Raw genomic sequence first — 28,000 nt, forward strand, 5'->3', positions numbered from 1 at the left:
TTATAATAATATCCCCAGAACAGAGCAGTCCAACACACCGGTCTAGCTCAAGCCGTTAACTAACTCAGGATTTTTTTTTTTTTTTTTTTTTCCCGGCCTATCAACCATTGGGGCCGAAGCCCCTGGTTATTAAGGCCAATTCTATATATATGTATATACATTTAAACATATATACATATATATACAAACATATATATATACATACACACACACACACACACACACACACACACACACACACACACACACACACACACACACACACGCTTCTATGCATACATACAGACACACTTTCATGCAAACGTACATATATATATAATAATTTTAATCTTATTTAATTTTTTTTTTGTATTTTTATTTTTTTTTATTTTTTCTTGGTTTTATATTTTTATACCTTATGTTATAAAGTAAAACTAATCTAAAGACCCTAAAACTAATCACCTAACAGACAAATCGCTAACCTATACTAAATCCTAAGAGACAGATAACTAGACCTACACTAATGGTAAAAATACCTCGACTAACAGAACACCATCGACTGCAGATATGTAATGCCTTTCTACATTACATACCTGCACTCATCACCTGGTAACTGTCAGTCGAGGCACAACCTAATATAGGGGGCATCAATATATGAAAGGGAACCAGACGAGTCAGGAACATTTCCATATACGTCAGCTGTCGTCCCTAATTAGAATAACTTAAGCAAGATAATATAATGTATTTACATAATTTGCACAGAAAGTGAAGAACCTCGCCCAGCAGACCACCATCGACTGCAAGTGCCCAATACCTTCCTATATTGCACACTTGCACTCATCAGCTGGTGACTGTCAGGCGAGGAACTTGGCTTAATGTAGGGGACATCAATATTAGAAATAGATCGGTGGGAGGAGGAACTATTTAAAATATGTCAACTGTCAACCCTAATTAATATTACAATATATACATATTTACTCTTCATAAAAACCATAACCACACAGTAAAAAAAGTCACATCACTCTGATCAGTCCGGTCTCTCTCAAGAAAGCCATCAATTTATCAGTCATAACAATGTCCCCATCACCCAGGATGGTGGAAAGGGTGAAGGGGACGTCTACTGCACCGCAGTAATTTATAAGTGAAGCACGTTCACGAATAAATCGCCGACAGCGCAGGATGATATGACTGATAGATAACACCGCATTACAGATGTCACAGTGCGGTGGGAAGCGTCTTTCCATATATGGTTTTATGTGGGTTAAAACAGTGGCATTAAGCCGTAACCGTGCCAACACTTTTTCTTCTAGGCGACTGGGACGGTTGGCAGTGTCCCAGTCGCCCAGGTACGGCTTACAAGTTGGAATATTTAGTCTGGTCCACTGACCTTGCCACAGAAGATTTATTGATTTCTTTCCGGGAGAGACTCGACCGTACATCACGAGGAACGTCCCAAGTCTCCTCGAGCTCTACAGCCGACTTTGCAAGTAAGTCAGCCTGCTCATTGCCGTAGATACGACAATGACCAGGCACCCAGATCAGCGTGAATGACTTGTTGCATGAATGCAACTTAATAACGATGCGGCCCTGGATCTCGTGAGAGTCCGTAGTACAAGATGCAATTGCCTGCAGGGCTGATTTTGAATCTGAAAATATGACAAATGAGTCATGTCTAGAATTGAGAGCATAGTCTATGGCTTTGTCAATAGCAAAAAGTTCTGAAGTAAACACAGATGTATGAGTCGGCAACCGATACCTGAGGGCACATTCAGTCGACCACACACTTGCACCCACACATTCACTCGACTTGGAGCCGTCGGTGTACAATTGATGGGACCCCAAGTGACGAACAATGATCTTACGAAACAAGTGGTGGACCTCCGCCTCCGGCGCCTTGGCCTTTGGTGCTGGGAGCCATGTGACATCGACTGTAAAGCCGGGTGGCTCCCAAGGCGCTATATTTTTAAGCACCAACTTGTCACAGTCACTGGGGTCCACATCAAGCTCCTGAGTCAGTAAGTGGAGGCGAGCGGCAAGTGGCCGACGCACCCCCCGCAGAAGGTGGTGGTATTGACGCAGGAGGATACAGGCCACATTGCCGATATTACATTTCCTAAATGTCCTTACACCATAGGACAAGGCCAGGTGGTCACGGCGAATACGGAGGGGAGGCACATTCGCCTCCACTTCCATACGAGCTACACGGGTACACCGGACAGCTCCAAGACACATTCGCAAACATTTATTCTGCAACACATCCAATCCTTTCACAGTGGCATCGGATGCCGAGCCATACACCTGTGCGCCATAGTCTAGCTTCGATCGAATAAGGGACTTATACACCATTAATAAAGATTTTCTGTCGGCACCCCAGGTAGTACCCGCTAGGTACTTGAGGACATTTAACGGTTTATCACAACGAGCAAGCAAAGTATTAACGTGAAGTTTAAAATTCATTCTACGATCAAAATGTATTCCTAAAAATTTTACAGAATTTTGAAAAGGTACCGCCTGATTATCCAAAGTTAAGCACAAATTAGGTACGTTACGATTAGTGAAAACTATAGCGGCACACTTACGGACGGAAAACTTAAATCCCCACTGCAAGGCCCATTGGTGGACGGAGTCAAGGGCTGCTTGAATCCGCCCAGCCGAAAATTGTGCATTACGGGAAGAGTGCCATATTGCACAATCGTCAGCGTAGAGTGAGTATTTAAGATTCCTCGGGATGGGAGCTGATGACAGAATATCATTGATCATAATACTAAATAAAGTAGGACTAAGCACACTTCCCTGTGGCACCCCGTTTTCCTGGATAAATATATCCGATGTTACGTTACGGGGCAATTTGACAGAGAAAGTTCTGTCCCTTAAGAAATTTGAAATAAAAACAGGCAAATTTCCTCTTAAACCATAAGCATAGAGCTTCATTAATATACCGTGTCGCCAGGTCATGTCATAGGCTTTATGGATGTCCAGGAACACCCCTATCATGAATTCTTTATTGGCAAATGCCTCTGCAATACAATGCTCCAAATTCATTAAATGATCTAGTGAACTTCTGTATTTACGGAAGCCACATTGTTGATCATTTAACAAATTCTTCGACTCTAAAACAAAAAGAAGCCTATTGTTAACCATTCGTTCCATGACCTTACATTGACAAGAAGTCAACACAATAGGACGAAATGAAGTGGGATTCATAAGACGACCAGCCTCTTTGGGTATCGGTATGACGTGCGCAAAGTGCCATGAGTTTGGGAACGTTCGAGACGCCCAAATCTCATTGTACAATGCTAACATCTTAATCAGGTTGTCCTGATTAAGATGCTGGATCATACCGTACGTGATGGTGTCTGGTCCAGGGCTGGTGTCTTTACAGGATTTAAGGGCAAGGAGCAGTTCATCTAGCGTAAACTCTTGGTTGTATGGGGAGTTTACGTCTTCTGTGGCAAAGTCTAATATCTGTAGCTCAGCCGTGCGTTTATGATGTTGGAAACGCGGGTCATAATTGGCTGAGCTACTTACATGAGAAAAACTCCTGGCGAGGATGTTAGCAACGTCCACGGGCTCGTCATAGATGTTATTATTTACTTGCAAGGTGGTAATGGGGAAATATGGGCCTTTATTATTTAATATTCTTATGGTGGACCAGACTTTACGTAATGGTGTTGTACGAGTCACCGTGGACACAAAGGACCGCCAGGAGTCACGTTTGGCCCTTCTTATTATTCTCCTTGCCTCAGCCCGTGCCTGTTTGTGTGCAATAAAATTTTTCTCAGTGGGCTGACTATCAAAAATCCTGTATCTCCTATTGCGTTTTCTTAATGCTTGTCGGCAATCCGGCGTCCACCAATGTGCTCTATGCTTCGCATGAACTGTAGAAGTCTTGGGAATAGCAGCCTCAGCTGCGTGTAATATGGATTGGGTTATATTTTCGACCTTAACATCTATGGTCTCCCCAGATATATCTAAATTGGCGATCCTTGAGAAGGATCCCCAATCTGCTTTCTTATAGTTAAATTTTGGAGGTGGAGGGTCCGAAATGATGTTGCGTGTATAAGAAAGACAGATGGGTAAATGATCACTTCCCAAGGAGTCGTCGTAAGGGTCCCATGAGAGATCTTGATGTATACCAGGGGAGGCCAAAGATAAGTCAATGGCCGAAAAGTTACCAGTACGATCATCTACAGGAGTCGCTCTACCATCGTTCAGAAGACAGAGGCTGGACTGTAGTATTAGGTCGGCTACTTGCTCCCCACGACCATCGATCCTCAAGCTACCCCATTGATAGTGATGGGCGTTAAAATCGCCCAACACTAACTTATTCCCAGGGAGATGTTCAACTAGTGAATTTAAAGCATCACTATCAATGGGGCCATGTGGAGGACAGTAGAGAGAGCAAATAGACAGATACGTGTTATTAAATTTTACTCTGCACGCGACAGCTTCCAGAGTAGAATTTAGAATCACTTCCGTTTGTGGGTGTGATTTATGTGTGTATATGGCTACTCCGTGACCTTCATATCTTCTATACGAGTGGTAGTGTTTGAACTGTGGAGGATCAGGGTGATCCTCCAGGCGCGTCTCCTGTAAACAAACAACGTCTGGCCTGTGTATAGAAAGCAAGATTGCTATATTGTGTAACTTATTCCCAATACTTCTACAATTCCACTGTAGTATAGTGAATGCGGCGGTTTAAGATTTATGGGGGGGGCCAGTGTGTTTAGTTTTTTTATGCCCCCCGCGACCAGGCGAGTGGCTACCGGGGGACCTTTCCCGGTGCTTGCTGACGGAAACCTCCATATTTTGGTCAATAACAAGGCTCCCAGATTCCACCGAGGAAGAGCTGTTCTTCCTCTCCCTCGCTGGGCTAGGAGCAGGGAGGACATGAGGACGTGGCTTTGAAAGGGTGGTGAAGTTATGTTTTACAGTATTGTCAGGCTTCGATTTAGGCTTGACTGGCTGAGAAGCAGCAGCGGCCTGTGAGTATGATGAAGCTTTAGGGAGGTCAGTTAGAGAGTTGGATCGTACAGGAGGTTTAGAGGTGGAGGTGGAGGTAGAGTGAGTGACTTGATTAACAAGCACGAGATCAGTCTGCGTCTCCACAGTGCACATCACAGGGCGGGACATCACTGCCGAAGCATAGGACCTATTCGGTGTGGGAGTTGCATGCAACTCCTTCACCTTTTTCCTTGCTTCGTAGAAAGAGATGCCCTCAGTCGCCTTCACCGCACAGACCTCTTTCTCCTCCTTCCACTTGGGACAATCCCTAGAGGAAGTGAAGTGAGCACCCTTGCAGTGAAAGCAGCTGACACCCTCTGATGTGCAATGGTCAGCATCATGTCCTTGTGTTGCGCACTTGCCACAGACTGATTGAGAAGCCCGACAAGACTTTTCATGGTGTCCATATAACTGACATCGTAAACAACGAAGTGGGTTAGGGATGTATGTCCTTACGTTAACAATTTCATACCCCACTTTGATATGGGTTGGGAGAGTCACTTTACCGAAAGTCAATATAACCGTTGCCGTTTTCGTCCTCCTGCCCTCGGAAAATCTCGTGATGAAACGGGCTTCAATTACATCTTCATGAGCAAGTTCATGTACGATGTCGTCCTCTTCCATGGCCATGAGGTCCCTGCAAGTGATGACTCCCTTGCAGGAATTCATGGAGTGAGGGATCGTTGGCACAACATCATAGCAATGGAATTTGCTCATCTTCATCAAATCCTTAACCTGGGACGAATTTGCAGTCTTTACTAGGAGATCTCCGCTAGCAAGTTTTGTTACCTGTTCCACCTCTCCTGCACATCCATCAATCACCTTCTTGATAATGAAGGGATTGAGGCTGGACAGGGAGTGGAACCAACCGCATGAATCAAAACAAACTCGGCGTTATGTACATTAATGTCAAGGCGGGTACGTGTCTGGGGCCGTTCAGTCTGGGGGTAGTCAGTCCGTGAGACAGTCGGGGGTCGGTCAGGACTACCTCCCCTGAAGGGGGAGGCCGCAGTGTCGACCGCCATAGCTACCACATCCCCCTCACGGCGGATGTGGGAAGAGAGACAAACACCCCCCAGGGAGAAATTGTCCGGGGATCACACACCTAATCTGAGATTACCCTCTCAAACCACTCTCGGGAGGACGCGCCCGTGTGTAACTCACACCCCAGAGCGATCAGTGGGGGGTACACTCCAGAGGTGAGTAAGCAAAGGCAATCTCAGGAAACAGATATAGACACTTACTATATCTCTAAAGGGCTGGGAGGAGAATTAGTACTAGCTAACCTAACTTTATTGAAAAACGCCCTAGTGGCGGAGGAAACAAAGCTAAAGCCGGTGAGGCAACCCTGCAGCTAGAGGAGAGCCAGAGCAACACGTCTGCACACTCCACGACCATGCATCAAAGTCCCTAACTCAGGATTTTTTTTTTTTTTTTTTTTTTTTTTTTTGCCTATCGACCATTGAGGCCGAAGCCTCTGGTCATTAAGGCAAATATATATATATGTATATATATTGACACGTATATACATATATATACAAACATATATATATACATACATACATACATACACACATCCATGCATATGAACATACACACTTTCATGCACACGTACATATATATATAATAATTTTTATTTTATTATTTTTTTGTAGTTTTATTTTTATTATTTTTATTTATTTTTTATATTTTGAACCTTATATTACTTATAAACAAAATACCTAATTTAAAGACCCTAAAACTAACCACCTAACAGACAAATCGCTAACCTATACTAAATCCTAAGAGACAAATAACTAGGCCTACACTAATATTCAAAAAGCCTCGACCAAGAGAACACCATCGACTGCAGATATGTAATGCCTTTCTACATGACATACCTGCACTCATCACCTGATGACTGTCAGTCGAGGCACAACCTAATATAGGGGACATCAATATATGAAAGGGAACCAGACGAGTCAGGAACATTTCCATATACGTCAGCTGTCGTCCCTAATTAGAATAACTTAAGCAAGATAATATAATGTATTTACATAATTTATACAAAAATTGAAGAACCTCGCCCAGCAGACTACCATCGACTGCAAGTGCCCAATACCTTCCTATATTGCACACTTGCACTCATCAGCTGGTGACTGTCAGGCAAGGAACTTGGCTTAATGTAGGGGACATCTATATTAGAAATAGATCGGTGGGAGGAGGAACTATTTAAAATATATCAACTGTCAACCCTAATTAATATTACAATATATACATATTTACTGTTCCTAAAAACCATAACCACACAGTAAAAAAGTCACATCACTCTGATCAGTCCGGTCTCTCTCAAGAAAGCCATCAATTTATCAGTCATAACAATGTCCCCATCACCCAGGATGGTGGAAAGGGTGAAGGGGACGTCTACTGCGCCGCAGTAATTCATAAGTGAAGCGCGTTCACGAATAAATCGCCGACAGCGCAGGATGATATGACTGATAGATAACACGGCATTACAGATGTCACAGTGCGGTGGGAAGCGTCTTTCCATATATGGTCTTATGTGGGTTAAAACGGTGGTATTCAGCCGTAGCCGTGCCAACACTTTTTCTTCTAGGCGACTGGGATGGTTGGCAGTGTCCCAGTCGCCCAGGTACGGCTTACAAGTTGGAATATTTAGTCTGGTCCACTGACCTTGCCACAGAAGATTTATTGATTTCTTTCCGAGAGATAGACTCGACCGTAGATCACGAGGAACGTCCCAAGTCTCCTCGAGCTCCACAGCCGACTTTGCAAGTAAGTCAGCCTGCTCATTGCCGTAGATACGACAATGACCAGGCACCCAGATCAGCGTGAATGACTTGTTGCATGAATGCAACTTATTAACGATGCGGCCCTGGATCTCATGAGAGTCCGTAGTGCAAGATGCAATTGCCTGAAGGGCTGATTTTGAATCTGAAAATATGACAAATGAGTCATGTCTAGAATTGAGAGCATAGTCTATGGCTTTGTCAATAGCAAAAAGTTCTGAAGTAAACACAGATGTATGAGTCGGCAACCGATACCTAAGTGCACATTCAGTCGACCACACACTTGCACCCACACATTCACTCGACTTGGAGCCGTCGGTGTACAATTGATGGGACCCCAAGTGACGAACAATGATGTTACGAAACAAGTGGTGGACCTCCGCCTCCGGCGCCTTGGCCTTTGGTGCTGGGAGCCATGTAACATCGACTGTAAAGCCGGGTGGCTCCCAAGGCGCTATATTTTTAAGCACCAACTTGTCACAGTCACTGGGGTCCACATCAAGCTCCTGAGTCAGTAAGTGGAGGCGAGCGGCAAGTGGCCGACGCACACCCCGCAGAAGGTGGTGGTATTGACGCAGGGGGGTACAGGCCACATTGTCGATATTACTTTTCTTAATGTCCTTATGCCGTAGGACAAGGCCAGGTGGTCACGGCGAATACGGAGGGGAGGCACATTCGCCTCCACTTCCATACGAGCCACACGGGTACACCGTACAGCTCCAAGACACATTCGCAAGCATTTATTCTGTAACACATCCAATCCTTTCAGCGTGGCATCGGATGCCGAGCCATACACCTGTGCGCCATAGTCTAGCTTCGATCGAATAAGGGACTTATACACCATTAATAAAGATTTTCTGTCGGCACCCCAGGTAGTACCCGCTAGGTACTTGAGGACATTTAACGGTTTATCACAACGAGCAAGCAAAGTATTAACGTGAAGTTTAAAATTCATTCTACGATCAAAATGTATTCCTAAAAATTTTACAGAATTTTGAAAAGGTACCGCCTGATTATCCAAAGTTAAGCACAAATTAGGTACGTTACGATTAGTGAAAACTATAGCGGCACACTTACGGACGGAAAACTTAAATCCCCACTGCAAGGCCCATTGGTGGACGGAGTCAAGGGCTGCTTGAATCCGCCCAGCCGAAAATTGTGCATTACGGGAAGAGTGCCATATTGCACAATCGTCAGCGTAGAGTGAGTATTTAAGATTCCTCGGGATGGGAGCTGATGACAGAATATCATTGATCATAATACTAAATAAGGTAGGACTAAGCACACTTCCCTGCGGCACCCCGTTTTCCTGGATAAATATATCCGATGTTACGTTACGGGGCAATTTGACAGAGAAAGTTCTGTCCCTTAAGAAATTTGAAATAAAAACAGGCAAATTTCCTCTTAAACCATAAGCATAGAGCTTCATTAGTATACCGTGTCGCCATGTCATGTCATAGGCTTTGTGGATGTCCAAGAACACCCCTATCATGAATTCTTTATTGGCAAATGCCTGTGCAATACAATGCTCCAAATTCATTAAATGATCTAGTGAACTTCTGTATTTACGGAAGCCACATTGTTGATCATTTAACAAATTCTTCGACTCTAAAACAAAAAGAAGCCTATTGTTAACCATACGTTCCATGACCTTACATAGACAAGAAGTCAACACAATAGGACGAAATGAAGTGGGATTCATAAGACGACCAGCCTCTTTGGGGATCGGTATGACGTGCGCAAAGTGCCACGAGTTTGGGAACGTTCGAGCCGCCCAAATCTCATTGTACAATGCTAACATCTTAATCAGGTTGTCCTGATTAAGATGCTGGATCATACCGTACGTGATGGTGTCTGGTCCAGGGCTGGTGTCTTTACAGGATTTAAGGGCAAGGAGCAGTTCATCTAGCGTAAACTCTTGGTTGTACGGGGAGTCTACGTCTTCTGTGGCAAAGTCTAATATCTGTAGCTCAGCCGTGCGTTTATGATGTTGGAAACGCGGGTCATAATTAGCTGAGCTACTTACATGAGAAAAACTCCTGGCGAGGATGTTAGCAACGTCCACGGGCTCGTCATAGATGTTATTATTCACCTGCAAGGTGGTAATGGGGAAATATGGGCCTTTATTATTTAATATTCTTATGGTGGACCAGACTTTACGTAATGGTGTTGTACGAGTCACCGTGGACACAAAGGACCGCCAGGAGTCACGTTTGGCCCTTCTTATTATTCTCCTTGCCTCAGCCCGTGCCTGTTTGTATGCAATAAAGTTTTCCTCAGTGGGCTGACTATCAAAAATCCTGTATCTCCTATTGCGTTTTCTTAATGCTTGTCGGCAATCCGGCGTCCACCAATGTGCTCTATGCTTCGCATGAACTGTAGAAGTCTTGGGAATAGCAGCCTCAGCTGCGTGTAATATGGAAGTAGTTATATTTTCGACCTTAACATCTATGGTCTCCCCAGATATATCTAAATTGGCGATCCTTGAGAAGGATCCCCAATCTGCTTTCTTATAGTTAAATTTTGGAGGTGGAGTGTCCGAAATGATGTCGCGTGTATAAGAAAGACAGATGGGTAAATGATCACTTCCCAAGGAGTCGTCGTAGGGGTCCCATGAGAAATCTTGATGTATACCAGGGGAGGCCAAAGATAAGTCAATGGCCGAAAAGTTACCAGTTCGATCATCTACACGAGTCGCTCTACCATCGTTCAGAAGACAGAGGTTGGACTGTAGTATTAGGTCGGCTACTTGCTCCCCACGACCATCAATCCTCAAGCTACCCCATTGATAGTGATGGGCGTTAAAATCGCCCAACACTAACTTATTCCCATGGAGATGTTCCACTAGTGAATTTAAAGTATCACTATCAATGGGGCCATGTGGAGGACAGTACAGAGAGCAAATAGACAGATACGTGTTATTAAATTTTACTCTGCACGCGACAGCTTCCAGAGTAGAATTTAGAATCACTTCCGTTTGTGGGTGTGATTTGTGTGTGTAAATGGCAACTCCGTGACCTTCATATCTTCTATACGAGTGGTAGTGTCTGAACTGTCTAGGATCAGGATGATCCTCCAGGCGCGTCTCCTGTAAACAAACAACGTCTGGCCTGTGTAGTGAAAGCAAGATAGCTATATTATGTAACTTATTCCCAATACCTCTACAATTCCACTGCACTATAGTGAATGCGGCGGTTTAAGATTTTCGAGGGTGGCCAGTGTGCTTAGTCTTTTTATGCCCCCCGCGACCAGGCGAGTGGCTACCGGGGGACCTATCCCGGTGCTTGTTTGTGGAGATCTCCATAGTCTCATCAATAACGAGGCTCCCAGATTCCATCGAGGAAGAGCTATTCTTTCTCTCCCTCGCTGGACCAGGAGCGGGAAGGACATGAGGACGTGACTGTTTGGTGAGGGTGGTCAAGTTAATTTTATCTGACTTGTCAGGCTTCTGTTTTGACCGCACTGACTGCGAAGGAGCCTAACTCAGGAAGTCCCAGCCCGGCTTATATTAACTCGGTAAAGCAAGAAGGGTAACTCAGAGAAGCAAGAAACGCAACTCAATGAAGCTGGAGGGCAGAACAGAAACTCAAGGTTGAAACCGTGAGCAAATACAGGAAGGTGGTTCGAAACAGCTCTTAAACTATCGACACACAGCTGGGCCAGACTGTTTCCTACGATCTGATATTTATAAACTCTCTTCACAGAACGCTAAGCATGGTACTAAAGAATGACCATTAAAGATTCTGAATATTACATATGAATATAAGCAATGTATATCTGCCACACGTAACAATATATATATATATATATATATATATATATATATATATATATATATATATATATATATATATATATATATATATATATATCAGCATCAGACTGGCTTTTTCGAAACTTTGGAACGAATTGGAGTCTATTTCAACCGATTTATTACAAAAATATTTTCTTAATGAAAAAAAATCTATTAACATGAAGAATTAACAAAAGCATATATATCAATAAAAACATAAATAAACAAATAAATAAAAGACGTCACCAGAAGTGTGTGGTTTTGTTCTTGTTATCTCAGGACAGGCTTCATGCTCCACTGCCCCATCCACCCCCACACCGGCAGACTGGGCCGTTCCTGACAAAATAGTGTCAGGCGGGTTCATAGTGAGGAGCTATTTCCAGACCACTCTCTATAATAGTCTTCCTTAAATCCTTCACTAAAACTTTACTTACTAGTGTATATAAATTCGTCTGGTAGTTGCAATAATAATAATTGTACTACTACTACTACTGCTACTACTACCATTACTAGTAACAATACTACCGTTGCTGCTACTGCTACTACTACTACTAATCATCATCATCATCATCATCCGGACCTCCTTTCCCACCCTAGGGCAGGGTGAAGAGTAGCAATGTCCTGACAGCCCAAAATTGCCCAATCCAATGGGCCACGCTTCCATTCACTCAACATTCATGCCCTGGGAATCCTGGCTCTATCGGATACGCCAAATCATTCACCACGTTCTGTAGCTTCACATATCGTATCGGACAGAGTCAATCCAGACGCTGCCACGTTAAAAAGGGGTGCCAAAAATCCCTGATCACGAACTTCTCCTCACAAAATTCATCCAGCCAGCTCGATCTCCTCTCAGTTCCCTAGCCTCACCGACTTCCAAACCTCTCTTTCTCACACATTCACCCACCATTTTCGCCTACCTCGCCTCCTCCCTCCTTTGAATTCGCTCAGATATACCTCCTTCACCACTCTTTTGTTATCCATTCTCTCCACATGACCATACCATCTCAGTACACTCTCTTCAATTCTGGTGTCCACCAACTTTCTCACTCCGCATCTTTCACGAGTCACATTATTTCGTATCCTATCCACCCTCTGTACTCCACATACATTCCTCAGCATTCCCATCTCCACTGCTCTTACTCTTGACTTTTCATTTTCATGCCACACCATAGTCTCACATCCATATGTTAAAGTTGGCACTAACACTCCTTCATGTAAGCCTCGTGCAGCTGCAACACTCAAGCCTCTGTTTCTTATCAAGGCCTTCATTGCACCAGCTACTTTTCTTCCTTGTGCCACTCTACTTTCAACTTCTTTTGCACATTTTCCTCTCTTTTCTATCACTGTACCTGGGTATTTGAATTCTCTCACCAATTCCAGTCTCTCTCCATTCACTGTAACATCACACTGGGAGTCACCTTCTCTCTCAGTAACCATCACTTTACTCTCTTCTACATTTACTCTCAAGGAACGACGCTTACAGACATCAGCAAAACTCTGCACTAGCCTACCAAGTTCTTGTCCGGTACTTGCAAGCAGTACTGCATCATCAGCATACAAATTTTAGATATTCCATCCATCACCATTCATTACCAATGCCATCCCTCTCTCCATGACTCGTGCCCCCACTTCTCCCACCACCCCACCCACATACAGTATTCATTGAACAGCCATGGGGACATCACACAACCTTGTCGCACTCCCACATCGATTGTGAACCATTCACCCAGACACCCATCAACCCCGACACATGCTTCACCACCACCATAAAAACTCTTGACGGCACCCAGCAGCCCACCCTCCACACCGCACATGCTCAAAACTCTCCACAATCCCTCCCTGTCCACCCCGTCATACGCTTTTTCCAGATCCATGAATGCCACAAACACCCCATGGTCCCTCTCACAATACTAATGCAACTATTACTACTACTACTACTACTAATTATTATTATTAATCATAATAATAATATGATTAATGCTAATACTATTACTACTACTGCTACTACTACTACTGCTACCGGTACTACTACAACTATTACTACTACTACTAACATTTAACCTACCCCTAAGTGGGTATACGTGCCATTCTTGAAGGAAAACAATTTAATAATACAGTACTCTTGATAATAAAGAGAGGGGAAAGAATAATTATATGGCGTACCAGATAAATAATTTCCATAACAACGTCTACTTTCCCTCGTTATATTTCCTCAACCTCTTCATTCCAACGACGCATTACCTGTCCTCTCTAATTGCAAACAGTATCATTAAGCTCAGGGGAGAGGTCTTGCTTGGAGCCTCCGTAACACCTCTTCCATAGCGATTTATTAGTAATTATCTTGTAAAGCTCACATAAGTCCTCTGAAATGGGGTTTAGTTCGATTGGAGATGGCAGACACGGAGTTTAGATTATCATGGGACCTGGTATATCATGGGACCTGGTATATCATGGGACCTGGTATATCATGGGATCTGGTATATCCCTATAACTACTAAATAATATATATCTTCTGACTCTTTAACTCCTCAATTAGTTTGATAATGATTTAGGAAGCTAGCAAGAAAAAAATAAAATTAGCACAGACAAACACAATGGATATATATTCATGATGCAGAGAAGAAAGAAACAAAGGCTTGAAATCACCGCCAAACTGTTCCCTCAGCACGTACATACACACACAGTGACACACACACACACACACACACACACACACACACACACACACACACACACACACACACACACACTCACTCAAGAATTGTTCATATTGAGATGACTGGACACATCCATTAAAAAAGGAAAAAAAAAAAAGTAGGTTATAAGCAAACGGAAATACAGGCTGAGCAAGACAGTTCCAGAGTTGACCTGTTGCATACATAAAGAACTAAGAGTATCGGTTAACTCTTAAACTTGAGAGATGGACAGAAAAATGATGAGAACACGTTGCCAGACGGGAGCTACGTGCCCTGCGTAATGGAGGGAGGATGCAAACAGAGAGTTCAGAGAAGCAGTGACCATTGAAGTAGCAACGGTAAAGAGATAAAGATGCAACAATGCGGCGAAGAGGAAGAGGTTTGAAGGAAGTCTGTAAGAGGTGAGAAGTTGATAAGATGAAAAGCCTTTGCCTCTTCCCCGCTAAAAAGAGCTGCGTGTAAGGAGTCCCTTCCCCTCGCGACAAGTGTGAGTGTAACCCTTTCAGGGGCGATTAAAACCCCTGTACATAAGTCAACAACTGCGCGAGGGTAAAAAAAAGATCATATTCGGCTTAGCACACCTAATCTCTTGGATGCAGATTTTGCAAGAGGGGTATTATGATCTATCGACAATAGGTCCCGAGAGAAAGAAATACCAAGGATGTTGTGAGACGAATGATCGAGCTGTATACCGTTGATTACTAAGGGATACTCATGTAAATGATTTAGGTGAGTCGAAAAGTGCAAGAACTGAGATTCTGATGCATTAAAAACACTAAGGTTTCTTTTACTCGTCAGGAATATGGGCCAGGTCAGACATTAGGTGTGCCAAAGCCTCATCCCATGACTGCTAAAGTAACCGCTGTAATGGACGCTTTGAGGAGACGATGGGGAGGTGAAAGGTGGAGTCATCAGCGTACGAAGTGGATAGAGATGTATAGACAATTAGTGAATAGAATGAAGAAAGTTGGCTGTAGACAGAATCCTGAGGAACACCAGTATTGAGAACTTTTCAAAATAACGGTGGCCGTCTACAACAGCAGCTACAGAACGACCAGAAAGGAAGCTAGAGATGACACAAATAGAGGGACGGAAGCCGTAAGTGGGCAATTTTGAAATTAAAGATTTTTGCCACATTCGGTTGAAAACTTTGGAGATGACAAGTGCAATGGCAAAGCTTTCGCCAAAGTCCCGAAAGGAGGATGGATCACGGTTACATGTATTTCATGTATTATTACTTGCAGGAAAAAAGATAAAAAAAAAAACACAGATTTTTAAAAAGTTCCCAAGTTGTCCTCCGTAAAGGATTAAACAGAGCGTCTGTCTTAATCCTTAGACCTTGAGAGATTCCCAGTGTCGAGAAAATTGTTTTGGTTTTAGCAGGAGTAGAATAAGTAAAATAATTATGTCTTCCCTTGCGGGACATTGGTCAATAAAATATATGCAGAAACACCGTAGCAACGAATCGATTCAAGAGGCGCTGCTGAAACGACTTAAACATGAAGCTAATAGTCTTAAAACTGTACAGTATATATAACTCCCGGGAGAAATTAAACTGGGATATACATAAGTAAACTGGCGAGGAGGAGACTGCCTGAGCCATGGAGAGCGCAGGTGAGTGTTGGAGTGTGATATTGGTGTAGGAGGAGAGCAAATATTTAGCTCGTTAGGGCGGAGGTTGAGATGGGCTAGGGAAGGCTGCCATCTCCTTCACGGCTCACTGCTCTTCTCACACTAGTTCCCATTTCTCCCTCTCCCTCCCTCCCTTCCTCTCTCTCTCTCTCTCCCTCCCTCTCTCTCTCTCTCTCTCTCTCTCTCTCTGCATCTCCGACTGTCTGTGCATTAACCTGTCTATCTGTCTGTCTTTGTGTCTCTGTGTTTGTGTCTGTGTCTCTGTGTCAATTTCTGTGTATCTTTGTCTGCCTGTACCTGTCCTGTCCACCTACTGATCTGTCATTTTATCTGTCTATCTATTCACCAGTCTATCTGTTTACCTACCTACCTACCTATCTATCTATTTTTTTTTATTTATTGATCTGTCAATCTATCTATCTATCTCCATGGAAGATTAGGCTCTAGTGCACAGCTCTCTGCAGCTCCTCTCTCTCACACCTGCCCTACCTCAGTCACGCCCACCGATGCTGCCCTATCCAGCCACATTTATCTCACTGTTTGCCTATTAACCTGTGTGTGTGTGTGTGTGTGTGTGTGTGTGTGTGTGAGAGAGAGAGAGAGAGAGAGAGAGAGAGAGAGAGAGAGAGAGAGAGAGAGAGAGAGAGAGAGAGAGAGAGAGAGAGAGAGAGAGAGAGAGAGAGAGAGAGAGAGAGAGAGAGAGAGAGAGAGTGGCTCAGGAGTTGCACCTTCTCGTAAGTAGCCCTTCATTTTATAATCTTTATGTTGTTTATTAATTTATTTATTTTTTTATTCATCTACTTATTATTCATTTATTTTTTATCGTCTCATATTCTTTTTTGTACTTAACGTCCTAATACAGAGCACTCATTTCGGATAATTCTGTTAATGTTCGTCGCATTTCATAGTGCAACGCCTGTGTACATTAGCACTACAAACAGAGAGATAATATTCCTTTTACCATATACGATGAGAAATATAACCATAGAGTGCCACTACAATCAATCCGCAATGATAAAATTGTTCTAAATATTTTCTGTGGAAGTTGGCCAATACCTGGTGAATACAACTTGTAGTGGAAGGTAGATTTCTATCTATCTATCAATCTATTGCCAGACGCCGTTATCCCGTAAGGGGTGGCCACAGACAAATCATCTCCATGTCGTTCTGTCCCTTGCCATTTTATTGCCCATCCCCCAGCTCACCCCCCTCCCCTCTCTCATATGCCTCTCCACTCTATCCCTCAATCTCATCCTTGGCCTCCGCCTCCCTCTTGCCCCTCCTCTTCGCTCCCATAGGCTCAAATTGTTAGTCTCTCGCTCTCCATCCTCTTCACATGGCCAAACCACCTAAATGTATTTCTCCTAACGCTTTCTATCACATCCACATCCACACTACAAAGCTCCTTCACGTCCTCATTTGTCAGTCTGTCTCTCCATGTAATCCACATGCTAATCTCAGATAACTCATTTCCACTGCTCTCACTCTTGACTTGTGTCCTTCCAACAAGATGACTTTACTCCCGTTAAATATGTATATATATATATATATATATATATATATATATATATATATATATTTAACGGGAGTAAAGTCATCTTGTTGGAAGGAAGCATTACAATTGGAAGGAAAGCTCTCTGTAAACACAGAGACATTATGAAAAGTAGCTTGCCAATATGTATGAAACGAAAAGTATAAAACGAATGTATAATCCCAGGTATGACGTACGGCTGTGGGACGTGGAAACTGACAAAATCGATGGAAAATCAACTAATCCATTCACAAAGAGCAATGGAAAGGTCAGTGTTGGGAATATCTCTAAGAGACAGGAAGATCAATTTAAGTGAGAGAGCAGACTAAAGTCAAAGACATTATAAAAGCTATAAAATAACAGAAGTGGAGGCGGGCAGGTCATGAAGCAAGAATAAGAGATTACCAATGGAACAAGAGGCTGACTGACTGAACTCCGAGAGACTGTAAGTGTAGCAGAAAAAGACTAGATAGGAGGTAGGAAGATGAGATAGAGAAGTTTGCAGGAAAAACGTGGCAAATATTGGCTCAGTCAAAGAATTCGTGGAAGAGGATGGGGGAGCCCATTTCATGTGTGCAGTGTGTCGGGGAAAGCATGAATCTCTTGAGTGTGTGGAAGAGTTTTGTTACTTGGGAGACATGATGTGTGCTGGAGGTGGGGCTGGAGCTCTGAGTCTAGAGCGAGAAGTGGTTGGAAAAAGTTCAGGAAGCCGTTGCCTCTCCTGACATTGAGAAGGTTCTCCCTTCGTGCTAAGGGAACTTCATCTGCAGCATGTTAGGAGTGTAGTGCTGTATAGTAGTGAGACCTGGGCAGTTAAGGAAGAGTATATTCGCAGGTTCAAACGTACAGAAACGACAGTGATTATGTGGACTTGCAGTGTGTCCTTCAATGCGAAGCCTGGAGGTTTAAGATGGAAAATTTGAGAGGAAGGATAAAACTGCAGCGGTACTGGTGTTGAAATGAGGAGGAGAAGATTTGAGATGGTTTGGGCATGTGGAGAGGATAGGGGATGACAACTGGGTGCAGAAGGCGAGAAGTGTTAAGGTTGTGGGTAGGCTTGCGAGAGGCAGACCGAAAAAGGCCAGGGATAAGGGAATGAATAGGGAGGCTGCTAGAAATCAAGCAGCATAGTAAGCAGCCATTAGGTGACCAGGACCGACACATGCAAGCATGTTGGAGCCTTTTATAAAAGAAACGAAAAGAAAATAGGCCGATATCTGAGGTACAAGAACCCCGTCACGAGTGGAGGCTGGGGCAAATGCATATATGAATTCAAATACTACCGATTTTTATAAATGGGAATAATAACAGGAATATTAAAATATGGAGGGTAAAGGCAGTAGGGTGAAATTACCACCCCATAAACAGGCCAAAATATATATATATATATATATATATATATATATATATATATATATATATATATATATATATATATATATATATATATATTATATACAGGGTGTAACGCGACGTATGACAAAAACTTACACCAATGATCTATCACGTAATTTTGAGTATATTTTGTTCAATAAACATATGCTCTCTGCGACCCCAGTTCAGTACCCAGCATTCGGCTGTTTTTTGTAAAAGCTTCGTCTCTTCCACGTGCCACTGGGTGAGAGCTTCGCAGGGCGACGGGAGACGAGTATTATTAGCTTATACTGTACTGTACATGAATATCCCATATCCTATTAGTACACACGAGTTTTAAGAAGATAACAAGCTTTAGGTAGGTGGTGATATCAAGGGCTGGCTCGTGAGAGAAATATACTGACTTGACAGACCCAACATTAGTGCAGAGCCAGAAGTTTCCAGCACAACACACTATTGTCTTGTCCACCAATTTGTAACTAGCTGTTTTTTGTCGGAGGAAAATATTTCGCGGTAATGAGAGGGTGTTGGAGGACTGTTGGACGGCCATTCAAACCCATACCGGCATGGACTCCAAGCAACAGAGTATAGAGATATCGTTATTATATCCACCCATGTGCACAAGTATCAAATTTATTTACCATTTATGCACAATTACTGTATTTTAAATAGCCTTTTCATACAGAGATGACATAAAACAGTTGACATAATGATGACTGTGTAGAGGTACTGTAGTGTATACCAAGAAGATGATCATATTTACTGTGGACACAGCCATGTAAAGGTTGCATATGACATTTAGCCCCAGAAATTAATTACATGTAAGGGTAGAGGACGTTCCTTACACAAACATTACGGAAGTCAAAGCTATCCAGATTCCACTCTGCGTCCGTAGTCAAAATACACGGATAAACACAAATATCTGGCTCCTCAGTAATGTTTGATCTGTCACGTCAGTAATATATTTCTCTCACGAGCCAGCCTTTGACACCACCTATCTAAAGCTTGTTATCTGACGCCTCTATACAAGGTATAATGCAGCATTGTCTACCGAATATTAACTCCTTTATATCATGCCCTGTATTTAGGAAAATAGACAAATAATCCGACAACCACTTTGCATTTCATTCTCCCTCCCCAACTCACCCTCCCTCACCTTCCTCACTCCTCCCCAGTACCATCACTCATCCCCCTATCCACCTTTTCTTCTCTCTCTGGCCCCTCCCTCTCAGCCCCTCTTACTGTGACTTGCCACGCATAAAGGATCCTCCCTGAGGCAAGGGGTACCGGGGAATAGGTGCTTATTTATGACCACGACTCATGACTGTACATTGACATTCTTCTGGGAAAATTGTTATAGACCTACTGATCAATAAACATACACAAACACTTGTCCTCAAAATTTGCCCTTTTACCGTACAGTATATTGTTTGGCGTTTGACACCATATATCCCAGTAAAAGACCCAAATACTAATACTAATACTAATACTAATACAAATACTAATACTAATAATAATAATAACAACAACAACAACAACAACAATAATACAAGGAGAGGGTGTCTTTTTTTTTTTTTTTTTTTTTTTTTTTTTTTTTATGTGTCTGACTCTGGGCATAGGCTTCACAGCCTGCTATCAAGGCCCAGCAGTCCTCCTACATACCATACACCTCTGGGGGTACTGGCACAAAGAACAATTATGCCAAGTCTGAAGTGAACTGGTGAAGCGACAAAAGAATGGTGTATCTGACTATCTATAGCCGTAAGGGGTGACCACAAACAAATCTCCTCCAAGTCGCCCTGTTCCCTGCTAATCCGCTGCCCTCCTCCCAACTTACACCTCCCCCCCCCTCACTTTTATTCTTCTAAAATGATGCCAAGTAAAGGACAAGAAGGAAAAATACAGTGACACCTGCCCTACCTGACCCCAATGCTTGATTACAGGAAGGAGATATTTAAGAAGGTTTATAAGTAGCATTAGGAATACTTTAGATTTGTTTAAGGAATGCAAATAGGATTAAGAAAGACAGGCTCATATTCTTGTCGGTTAAGGAAGCTTCCTAACACCTCTCTCTGAGCGATTTATTTTGTTTATTAAACCTTATTGTCCTCTTCTGTGTCATATAAATTTTTCTTATATCATCATAGTCTGCATTAATAACGTACATAACGATATTAATGAACCATATCCATAAATAAATTGCTAACGAAGAGATGTTAGGGAACTTTCTTATCGACTAGAATACGAACGACAGAGGCTTCTCATCGGTTACGGAAGTTCCCTAACACCTCTTCCTTAACGATTTATTTTTGGATATGACTAGTTAGTATCCTTTAGTACGCTATTTATGCACAATATGGCGGTATTAAAAGGGTGTATATATAACATAGAACGGAATAGTTAGGTGTAAACAAAATAAATCGCTAAGGAAAAGGTGCTAGGGAGGTTCCTTAACTGACGGGGATACCAACCGGAGAAAGATGATTGAAAGTGACCGACAAAAATTAGGCAGATGCCCTGCTGGAACCCGATGCCCGAGAGAGAGAGAGAGAGAGAGAGAGAGAGAGAGAGAGAGAGAGAGAGAGAGAGAGAGAGAGAGAGCGGACGGACAGACGAAAACACACACACACACTCACAGAGAGAGAGAGAGAGAGAGAGAGAGAGAGAGAGAGAGAGAGAGGAGGTCAGCTTTCTCAACCTACATAAAAGCAACTCACTATTACCTTGTCCACGTGTCTTGTATAATTGCCGTAATTGGCCTAACCAGCCCTTTGTCACCCCGCTAATGGCTGGTATTACATCTACTGGCCTGTCCACACTAACATTTATTGCCATCGACGTGTCTGGCAAGTTACGAGGCATTTATATCCAGGGTAATTTATCTGTGTAATTCTTAAGTGAGATTTGGGTTTCTCTTGAAGTGTTGGTTCTCTCTCTCTCTCTCATATTATTTCATTCGCCCTGCATAGCCACACCATTCATTCATTCATTGCCAGACGCCATGTATCCCAAACGGGGTGGCCAAGGGCTTAGAGTTAATTGTTTTACAGGGAGGGGCATTTACAGGGAGGGGCACTAATCCTCCACCAACCCCACTTAACACTTAGGGAGATAGCCACACCACCTCATAGTATTTCTAGTTTCATAACGCTATTTCCTACAGCACACTTCACGAATCTTTGTCTATGGCCCATAACACCTTCCTCCAAGCGATTAATTTTGCTTATTACACCTTACTGTCCTGTTCTCTGTTGCGCAAATCCTTTAAACATCACCATCCCTTGTTTAAATAGAGTGCAAAAGGACACCGACCATACATGTCCAAAAATAAATCGTTAAGGAAAAGGTGTTAGGGAGCTTCCTTACCCGACGAGAATCCGGGCTTATGTGTGTCTATTCTAGGTATTGATAAAAACGTCACATTCTCTCACTCTCGCATCTGAAGCGATTGAAACTGAGAGACTGACTAGGAGAGTGTATTGGAGTGAGGTGGATGAGAGGAGAGGAAGAGCATGGTCGGTAATCTCGTTGTCTAAGGACGCTTCGTAACACCTCTTCCTTAACGATTTGTTTTTGGATATGACCAGTTAATATAATACTGTACGTTATTCATGAAGAGTGTGGTGATATTAGAATGAATTTTATAACACAGAAGTGGATACCTGAGTGTAATAAGCAAAATATATCGCTAAGGAAAAGGTGTTTGGGAACTTCCATAACGGACATGAAGACGGGTCCAAGAACGAGATCGAGATGTTAGGTGTGACAGTGTGTACGGGATGCTGGTGGCGTGTCACCAGAAGAGAGGTTGTTAATGAGTAAGGGTAAAAACGCCTGGAGGTCCATTTCTCGTTTGCCACTCTTCACATGCAGAATACGTCGTTAGGGGACAGTTGATACGTAAACATATTTATAGATTAATTTATTTCATCTCTTTGCCGTTTGTTACCTCCGCCAAGGAGGTTATGTTTTAGCCCCTTTTGGTTTGTTTGTCTGTCTGTTAGCAGGATTACTCAAAAAGTTGTGAACGGATTTTGATGAAATTTTGTGGAAGAGTGGGCCATGGGCCAAGGAGGAAATTATTTAATTTTGGGGTTGATCTAAATCCGTAGAATCCTGCCCAATATATCCAAAAGTTTTCAATGAATTTCAATGAAATTTTGTGGAAAGGTCAGCCATGGGCCAGGAAAGATCTGATAAATTTTGGGGCGAATCCGGATCCGGATCCCACATCCAAGGATCTGGATCCGGGATTCCTCTAAAGGTTATGAACGCATTTTGATGATATTATGTGGAAGGGTGGGCCGTAGGCCAAGGAAGAACTGATCAGTGTTGGGGTGAATCAGGATCCGGAGTATCCCACACAATACCTCCCAAAAGTTCTCAATTAATTTCAGTGAAAGTTTGTGGAAAGGCAGGCCATGAACCAAGAAAGAATTAATCAAATTTTGGGGCGGATCTGCATCCGGATCCGTATCTTATAATGGCAATGGCGGAGGAATATGCTCTCTGATTGCATTCTAGTAATGAATTCTTTTTGTAGTTATATATTCCCTTTACGTATTTCAGACTGCCATTGGATATCAACAACTGTGAGAAGTAGGTGGAAAAGTGAAGTGGAGTCTTCAGTGTATGAGAGGACAGGGCAAGAAGAGCAGACCAGAGGAACACTGATGAAAAACAGGAAGAGAGATGGTGTAATGAAACAGTCCGGAAGAACTTGACTATTTATTGCATTAAAAGAACACTGATGAACAGTAGGAAGAGTTGGAATAATGACGGAACCTTGAAGAAAACGACTACTGATCGCTTTAGAAGAACAGTTGACGTCTATAAAAACAGCTATGGCACGAACAGAAAGAAACTAGAGATTAAGACACAGTACGATTAAAAAAAAAAAAAAATCTCAGGATGGCAGTACAGATATTAACGAATTATGCCAGATCGTGTAAAAATGCTTTATGATGTCACATGCAAATGCTAAAGTTTCTCTAAAAATCCCGGAAGGAGAATGACCAAGGTCCTTATTTTCGTCAGTTAAGGAAGCTCCCTAACAGCTCTTCCTAAGCTACTTGTTTTGCTTATTATGCCATACTGTCCTATTCTGTGATATATAAAACATTCTAATATCACAAGAGTCCGCAACTGTGCAAGCTTATATTAACCAGCCATATCCAAAAATAAATTGCTAAGGAAGAGGTGCTAGAGAGCCACGGTAACCGACGAGAATACGGACCCGAGAGTCAGGAACGAAAGTGAGATCACCAGTGGAGTGTCTTTAACAGAACTTTTATTGTCAGTCAGAAAGGCATGAGAGGAATGGAGTGTTAATATCTTCCTATTAAATATGGACTCAAGCACTTTAGAAACAAGAGAGCTTTCAATATGTGAATAATATTGTAGGGTTGTGAACGGTAACCCTCTTGGAAACTGCGTGAATGAGAGCAAGCATCACGCTATAAAGGAAGGTACAAGTTGATAGGCTAGACCTTGCACAGGGAGGTTGTTAACACAGAGGTATATTAGAACAGAGAGAGAGAGAGAGAGAGAGAGAGAGAGAGAGAGAGAAAGAGAGAGAGAGAGAGAGAGAGAGAGAGAGAGAGAATAGGAGGATCCCCATCTGGACGGTAAGCCTTTTTTGTATTGAGGCAAGTTGAAGCAGAAAGCATAGTCACTATAAAAAATCACGTCGTCTCTCCTGCTTTTAGTTTCCCTGTGGTCTATGAACATCGGTGTGGTCAATCCGTAGCAACCAGCAATAATATCACTGGTCCGTGGCTTAATAAAATAATCAGTGTCAGCTACTATTTTTTTTTTTTTAATGCGCGGAAGAAGGTACCAAAGACTAGGAGCCCGCATAACAGTTCATTCCAAGAAAAAGCAAAATCAAAAAGAGCCAAATTCAAGATCCGTTTATATCGAGGTGCCTGGACACACTGCGTCTGAAAGACTGGAGGTCATAGGAAGTAGGAAATACAGACAGAGGGAAACAGTTCCAGAGTTGACCTGTTGCATAAATGATGGACTGGCAGTAACAGTTAACTCTTGCATTAGAGAGTTGGACAGAAAAGGGATGAGAGTTTGTTGCTAGACGGGTGCTACGCGCCCGTCTTAGAGGTGGAGGGATGCAAGCAGACAGTTCAGAGGAGCAGTGACCATTGAAGTAACGATAGAAAAGAGATAAAGATGCAACAGTGCAGCGAAGAGACAGAGGTTGAAGGGAGCCAGTAAGAGAAGGAGAGTTAATGAGACGAAAAACCTTTGACTCCATCCTACTGAGAAGAGCTGCACGTGGGGAGCCTCTCCACACATAAGAGTTGTACTCTACACAGTGGCGAATAGAACCCGTGTATAAAGTCAACAATTGTGCAGGGGTAAAGAAGGTACGGAGTCGGCTTAGCACATCTCCCTGATTTTCAAAGCCTGTGGAGAGAAAACCATGAGATGATAGAACGTTTGATGCAGACTCTACACCTGAAGTAATTTTTATTTAGTCTCTTCAGCCGGGTGACATATACGTATTTCTTCACATCCCCTAAAGCCTTTGTTTAGTTTAGGAAAGATTAGTCGAACAGAAACACTTAAATGAAGAGTTCCTTAACACCTACAATTCAAGAGGTTCTGAAGTTAAATACAATCGTCTAGCATAGTATAATTAAGAAAAATGATACGGTACGCTATCAGACAGATGGGGTTAAGAAGGGAGCGGATTAAGAAGACAGAGGAAGCAGGAAATGGAGAAACAACACAAAATTCATTCAGCATAAATTGAGAGACAAAGATCTAAGCAAAAAACACAGGTCTGCTAGAGGAGAGAGCAGACACGGGGACATTAGAATGGAAAAGCTGAGGGAAGAAGGAAGAAGTGAAGGTACAAGAAGTGCTTTAGCAAGATGCACAAACGACCGAGAGGAGTTTCCCTGAGACAATTTAACACATCTAGAAGGATAAATTCGTTTTTTATAGGAACAAGGGAAGACGTAAAACGATTCCGGATATCATTACGCAAAGTAAGTGATTAAGAGTGGCGTGGGATCAAGGTAACGAGAGAAGACCAATGATGAGGTGAAGGACCGTAGAGGCATTATAAGTGATAGTGGTGTGAGATGGAGGGAGGGGGAGAGGGAGGCGGAGGATGAGACGGAGTGAGAGTAAAGAGGTACAATAGGCGTTCATGAATGAGAGTTGTGTAGAGTGGATGGAGGAGCGCCTGATGGGGGAGAACAGGATGACGTGAAGGCAGTTTTTTTCGTGACGACCCTCTCCAGTATTAAGGCGTATATCTCATCTCAAACAGACACCAAGGGCACAGATTATTTTTATTTATTTATTTATTTATTTTTTTTTTTTGGGGTGGGGGGATGTACGCCTGGAAATCTGACCGTCGACCAAGCAGAAAAAGAGCAATGTACAGCTGTGTTCTTTGTCATTACATTCCAGACTGATCAGAAAAAAAAGTTGGGTTATGTTCCTTGTCGGCACATCCAATGTCTCAGCTGTAAGATTCCGAGTTCGACTCTTGGACCGGTCAGCCTATTGGACAAAATTAGTTTCACATTGCCCCTGTTCACCCCTAAAATGCTGCTATTGTCGCATAAACCTTGTCTGTCTGGCCGAATAGATCCGTTGGCCACAGGAAAGCAAGTGGATCCATGGGGCGTCCTAACTGTACAGCACATACACCCGCTTGAGGTAGATAGCGCCCCTCCGGGGTCGCATTAAGGCCCTTCCCACGGCGAGGTGCGGGGATATAGGCCTACATATGAGGAACTGGACGCAAAACCAACTGTTGCGGGTAGATTTAAAACTCTAGAAGATTGTGACTTAGAAAATTTTGGCTGTGGAAATGACTCACTGATAGTGGAGAAAATTAACACCATTCAGTCCATTGTCACAGTTTTTAGCTTATACTTCCTACAACCGGGAATTTTAGGCTTACAGCGGACTTCTCGAAGTGAGTGTACTTATACTGCTCTCAAGAGGTCTCTTTTAATATGACTAAAATCTCCTTGAAGCTGCTGCAACAAGGTACACACACACACACACACACACACACACACACACACACACACACACACACACACACACACAAGACATTGACTAAGGAGGGTAATTACCCTCTCTCTTTCTTTATTATTCTTATTCATTCTGATTTCTCTGCTCATTCTCCTTATACTTCCTCTCTTCAATCTCATTGTCCTTATACTTCTCTTCATGCTCATTCTTCTTCCCATTCTCCTACTCCACTTCTTCTTCCTCCTTTACTTCTTTTTCCTCCTGCACCTCTTTCTCCTCCTCCTCCTCCTCCTCCTCCTCCTCCACCTCTTCTTCCTCGTCGTCGTCCTCCTCCTACTTTCGTCACACAAGCCATTGGACAAGATTCACGCATTTGAAATAATCAGAGGCTGACCTCGTTAGAATACCAGAAGAGTTAACCTGCTCAAATTACTTTTCTAGTGCCAGACAATAATCATTTATTTTTTCTCTTGTGCCAGACAGTTATATTTAGCTTTTTCACTAATACCAGACAATTATTTTTTTTTGTTTTTATCTCTAGTACGAGACAATTATACTTTATTTCCAGTACAAGACAATTATATTTATTTTTTTCTAGTACAAGACAAGTATATTTTATTTTTTCCTAGTGCCAAACAATTATTTTTAAATTTTTGTTCTCCCAGACAATTATAATTGTTTTTTGTAGTGCCAGACAATTATATTTGTTTTGTTCCTCGTGTCAGACTATTATACAAAATATATATATATATATATATATATATATATATATATATATATATATATATATATATATATATATATATATATATGGAGCCTCTGTGGTACAGTGGTAAAGTGTGCGTGTTCGTACACTGAAGGACGAGGGTTCGCGCCCCGCCAGGGTAATAAACTTTGGGAGCGTTCTTCAGGCCACACACTGCATTGGCGGACACAAGGGGTGCTGTGGATGAACCAATGTCGCTTACTATAAATTATAGTATGCTTGCACCCAGTCAGCTTGCGCGGGCCGATTACACTTGGTTCACAGACTACACACCATCCAAAGTCACTCCAGCACTACAATTACACTAACAATCACTTCTCACCCTACATACAATCTCTGCTAGACAGCCTAAGCCACTTGGTAGAGATACATTGGCTGTATCGTTCCCACTTCGGTCGGGATAGGCCGGTCCTGCAG

This window comes from Coenobita brevimanus, chromosome 89 (genome assembly GCF_032717465.1).
Source record: "Coenobita brevimanus isolate Jiangsu-jjx chromosome 89, ASM3271746v2, whole genome shotgun sequence".
Taxonomy (NCBI): Eukaryota; Metazoa; Arthropoda; class Malacostraca; order Decapoda; family Coenobitidae; genus Coenobita; species Coenobita brevimanus.